This window comes from Bos indicus, chromosome 2, assembly GCF_029378745.1.
Source record: "Bos indicus isolate NIAB-ARS_2022 breed Sahiwal x Tharparkar chromosome 2, NIAB-ARS_B.indTharparkar_mat_pri_1.0, whole genome shotgun sequence".
In the NCBI taxonomy this organism is placed as follows: Eukaryota; Metazoa; Chordata; class Mammalia; order Artiodactyla; family Bovidae; genus Bos; species Bos indicus.
In genome coordinates, this window is record NC_091761.1 from 8,874,977 (window position 1) to 8,880,976 (window position 6,000).

Consider the following 6,000-nt stretch of genomic DNA (forward strand, 5'->3'; position numbering starts at 1 on the left):
TCAGACTACATTACCTGCCTCCTGAGGCATCTGTATGCAGTTCAAGAAGCAACAGTTAGAACTAGACATGAAACAATGAACTGGTTCCAAATTGGGAAAGGAGTACATGAGGGCTGTATATTGCCACCCTGCTTATTTAACTGACATGCAGAGCACATTATGCAAAATGCCAGGCTGGATGAAGCACAAGCTGTAATCAAGATTACTGGGAGAAACATTAATAACCCCAGATATGCAGATGACACCGCACTTATGGTAGAAAGCCATAAGAGGAAGAGGAACTGGAGAGCCTCTTGATGAAAGTGAAAGAGGAGAGTGAAAAAGTTGGCTTAAAACTCAACATTCAAAAAACTAAGATCATGACATCTGGTCCCATCACTTCATGGCAGATAGATGGAGAGACAATGGAAATAGTGAGAGACTTTATTTTCTTGGGCTCCAAAATCACTGCAGATGGTGACTGCAGCCATGAAATTAAAGGTGCTTGCTCCTTGGAAGCAACCTAGGCAGCATTTTAAAAAGCAGAGACATCACTTTGCCAAGTCCATCTAGTCAAAGGTCCATCTAGTCAAACCTATGGTTTTTCTAGTAGTCATGTATGCATGTGAGAGTTGGACTATAAGGAAAGCTGAGCGCCAAAGAATTGATGCTTTTGAACTGTGGTGTTGGAGAAGACTCTTGAGAGTCCCTTAGATTGCAAGGAGATCCAACCAGTCGATCCTAAAGGAAATCAGTCCTGGTTATTCATTGGAAGGACTGATGCTGATGCTGAAGCTCCAATACTTTGGCCACCTGATGTGAAGAACTGACTCACTTGAAAAGATCCTGATTCTGGGAAAGATTGAAGGCATGAAGAGAAAGGGACGACAGAGGATGAGGTGGTTGGATGGCATCACCAACTGAAAGGAAATGAGTTTGAGTAAGCTCCGGGAGTTGGTGATGGCCAGGGAAGCCTGGTGTGCTGCTGTCCATGGGGTCACAAAGACTCAGACATGACTGAGTGACTAACACTTTCACTTTCAGAGATGAAAAGAAAATTCTAAAGGACAGGGGAAAATGTGAAGGAATAGGTCACATATAGATAAGTAGGAATAAAAAAGGTATTGTGCATCTCAATGACAAGAATGGAAGGAAGCCAGAATAAAGTTGGATGTGGAAGTCTGAGGGATGAGAAATCACTGTTTACTTTATTACATACATTTAGTGCTAACTGATCTTTCAGTTACATGCCTAGAGTGCTTTGCTGAAAAATAGAAGTTAATTAAAATGAACATAAAGTTGTTCAAGGTTTTCACTTTCCATCAGGGGCTGTGGGGAAATTTTCTGAATTGTGAACTAGGAGATATTGTTTCTTGTATTAAGACTGACACTACCTCGTGGATGAATTTGTCATCTGATTTGTTTACCACACATTGACCCATCTTTAGAAACAGTGTTTTGGATTTGACTGCTTATAAGGATTCTTCTAGTTTGGCACTTTAGTATTTTATGAAAATGCTCTCTATTTAAAAGCTAAACAAATGTAAAGATATTCTGTGCTTAGAAAACAAAAGTCAAGATCGTCTAGGCTCTTCTCTTAGTAGTAACCACATCCCTTGTAAGGTAAAGAGATTATTTACATCCAGTCATCTGCTATACTTCTGCAAAGCTTGCCTTATTCAAACTGACTCCACCTGTTGCAGATTTCTTTTTCAGTGCCTTCTCAGTGCTAAGTCATGTCCAACTCTTTGCGACCCCAAGGGCTGTACCCTGCCAAGTTCCTCTGTCCATGGAATTTACTAGGCAAGAGTACTGAAGTGGGTAGCCATTCCCTTCTCCAGGGGATTTTCCCAAGCCAGGGATCAAACCTAGGTCTCCCGCATTGCAGGCAGATTCTTTACTGTCTGAACCACAAGAAAGTCCCAAGAATCTGGGAACAAGCTGCCATTTCCTCCTCCAAGGGATCTTCCAGGCCCAGGGATTAAGCCCGCGTCTCCTGTTCTTTACCACTGAGCCACCTGGGAAGCCCATTCAATGCCTGATTAGTCCCTAAACAACAAAAGGTCTTTATTTTTGTTTTATGAGAAGCTTCCAAAAGTACTATTTTACAAAGTAAAGTGTTTCCCCAACAAAGTAGGGGCCCTACTTTGGAAGATTCTAAACGCCTTAATATGTGACTTTCACTTCTGCTAAAAAAATTTCTGAACCATCAATTTTTCCCCTCTTAAGATTGTATACAATCTAGAGAAAATAATGTATATCCTTCTGATTGATAGTGTTTGAGGCATTTTAAGTTCATAAAACATTTTGAAACAATTTTGGAAACACTTGTCTCTTTTAATAATCATTCTTAAAAGAGCTACCAAATTTAATGAAGAGTAAATTATTTCTAGTACCAAATATTTTATTTCAATCTACAGTTTATTCTAATAAGCTTTAAGAAAATCCCATTGGACCAAAGTTAACCCATTCTTGTCAACATAACTTTTCATTTGCTCTTCTTACAATGAAGTAACATCAGCTAAGTCAGTTATGAACCTGGGTGTCTTTGGGATTTTAACCCATATTTGATCTGTATTTTCATAAAGAGTTTAATTTCAACTTGCTGACCTCTCTCTTAAGCTGCAGGTGCTCTCAAATTACAAGCCAGAGGAAACTGCTACTTCCTTCTTAGTCAATTATTGGAATCAGAAAGCAAGAATTTTGACTTTCAAAAGTGAATTTAACATATTCCCCATTCTCAACAGAATGTTCTACAAAATTTATAAATCACTCTAGGGAGATTTCCAGAGACTTTCAAAATGTGAACAGCTGTGAGCTACCTAAATGACCCAGTTTGCCAAGAAGTTTCTACTCCAGAGATGAAGTAATAAACCATTACCAGTTTTTACTTAAACTATCTGCCACTGTTCAATGAAAAAGTTTGTAGAGTTATAAAGCGATGTATATGTTAGGACAATTTTTATTTAATATTTTGCTTTTTCTCCTCCACAAGCAATACACATACATAATCACTTAATCAGGAAGAAAAATCTTTACAATCCATTAAATCCCACAGCTTCCCTTATCTATGTATTCTATGTGCAAAGTTGCTTCAGTTGTGTCCAACTCTGTGCAACCCCATGTGCTGTAGCTGCCAGGCTTCTCTGTCCATGGGATCCTCCAGGCAAGAATACTGGAGTGGGTTGCCTATGCCCTCCTCCAGAGGATCTCCTTGACTCAGGGGTTGAACCCATGTCTCTTATATCTCCTACATTAGCAGATGGGCTCTTTACGACTGGTGGCTCAGAGGTTAAAGCATCTGCCTGCAATGTGGGAGACCTGGGTTCGATCCCTGGGTCGGGAATTTCCCCTGGAGAAGGGCATAGGCAACCCACTCCAGTATTCTTGCCTGGAGAATCCAATGGACGGAGGAGTCTGGTGGGATACAGTCCAAGGGATCGCAAAGGGTCGGACAGAACTGAGTGACTTCACTTCACTTCACTTCTTTACGACTAGCGCCACCTGGGAAGCCCATCTCTTATCTATACTGGCTGCCAATAAACTGTCAGACATAAATGAGAAAATGCAAATATTATGCAAGAAAAACATGAAATACCAATCATATGCAATAATAATGAGTATAGGATTTGGATTCGAATCAATTTGGATTTGCACTCAATTAGCCTGACCTCCGGAGAGGGCAATGGCACCCCACTCCAGTACTCTTGCCTGGAAAATCCCATGGAAGGAGGAGCCTGGTGGGCTGCAGTCCATGGGATCACTAAGAGTCGGACAAGACTCAGCGACTTCACTTTCACTTTTCACTTTCCTGCATTGGAGAAGGAAATGGCAACCCACTCCAGTGTTCTTGCCTGGAGAATCCCAGGGATGGGGGAGCCTGGTGGGCTGCCGTCTAGGGGGTCGCACAGAGTCGGACACGACTGAAGCGACTTAGCAGCAGCAGCAGCAGCAGCAGCCTGACCTCACTTTGCCAACAAAAGTCAAGGCTGTGGTTTTTCCAGTGGTCATGTATGGATGTGAGAGTTGGACTGTGAAGAAAGCTGAGTGCCAAAGAATTGATGCTTTTGAACTGTGGTGTTGAAGAAGACCCTTGAGAGGCCCTTGGACTGCAAGGAGATCCAACCAGTCCATTCTGAAAGAGATCAGCCCTGGGATTTCTTTGGAAGGAATGATGCTAAAGCTGAAACTCCAGTACTTTGGCCACCTCATGCGAAGAGTTGACTCACTGGAAAAGACTCTGATGCTGGGAGGGATTGGGGGCAGGAGGAGAAGGGGACGACAGAAGATGAAATGGCTGGATGGCATCACTGACTCCATGGATGTGAGTCTGAGTGAACTTGGGAGTTGGTGATGGACAGGGAGGCCTGGCGTGCTGCGATTCATGGGGTTGCAAAGAGTCGGACACGACTGAGCGACTGAACTGAACTGAACTGAGCCTGAGCCTTCTTTGTCTGTGAAACGATTACAAGGGTCAATGGGAGCACACATGCATCATATAGTGTTTGCTACACTGTAAGGTTTGATATTACAACTTGTAGGATGGTTATTATTTCCAAGAGTTTTAGAATATAGTTTCAGTTCAGTTCAGTCACTCAGTTGTGTCCGACTCTTTGCAACCCCATGAATCGCAGCACGCCAGGCCTCCCTGTCCATCGCCAACTCCCGCAGTTCACTCAAACTCACGTCCATCGAGTCAGTGATGCCATCCAGCCATCTCATCCTCTGTCGTCCCCTTCTCCTCCTGCCCCCAATCCCTCCCACCATCAGAGTCTTTTCCAGTGAGTCAACTCTTCGGATGAGGTGGCCAAAGTACTTTAAGCTGCAACAATTATTCAAATAACTTAGACAATTAAAAGAGTAGGAAATTTTAGGTAATTTTTTTTTTTTTTACCAAAGCAACAACTTTATAAAATGGGATTACTATAAGTAATTTTACTGTTAACAATATTAGTAACAGAAAATTGTATATTTAAAAAATTTTTTTAAAGTTTAATTGTTTTTGAGATAACTGCCTAAGAGGTGCTAATAATATTTTTAATATGGAACATGGATTAAAGGGGTACAAACTAGTGAATGTTCTTTTAATTTTTCTAATGAACTTTTGTAAAACTCATCCTAAAATACTCAAATATATCTTATGTTGCTAAGAAATGTTGTTTAAAAAATGACGATCATTATTCCTTGTGTTATCCTTCCAAATATTCAGAAACTTATACTATATTATTCACATGTGAATAATATGGGAAATGTGTGCTCTGAATGGAAACCAGATTATGAATTGATCTGAATGGAAAAATAATCAACTTTCCTTTCTGAATGCTGTGCTGTTTTTCTATATTGCTAATACTCATTATTTAATATTTCTCACTTTGCCACACCTAACTGAAACTCTAGTAACCAGTATCATTTTACTTATAGTCCATATAATTTTATTCAAGAAATACCTGAAGTAGTTTGCCAGATTAAATATTTTGCTCATAATGTTGTGACGAAGGAGGACTGATTCCAAAACTAAACACCTTAATTTCCAAGTTCCAGTTCTCCCAATTTCCAGTTGTGACAACTTGCTAAGATTCTATTCTCTCATCTGAAATTAAAAATAAAATCTTATTCAGAGTTAAAGAAAATATCTAAAGCACATAGCGTATTTCTGGGAAAATGCCAGTCATCAACAATATTACACTTCCTCAATTTATCCTGAAACAGAAGGAAGTTTCCAGAAGCGCTACTAAGTACTTACAGATACACTAATTAGTAACCATGCAAAGTTGAATTTGTTTTTATGCTTCTTTACAATTAACCCCCCAAAAGAGGGTCCTCCAACCATAGTATTTTTAATTTTCTGAATAGTGACATATAACCATGAGAATGCAAGTCAAGGACACCATATATAAGGAAACATAGTTAACACTGTGAACATTAACTTTGCAGAAAAGGCATAGAAACATTTCCCAGGGAAAGATTTTCGTACTTGCTTACTTACGCCATCCCACCACCACAGCCTCACCCAGACACACA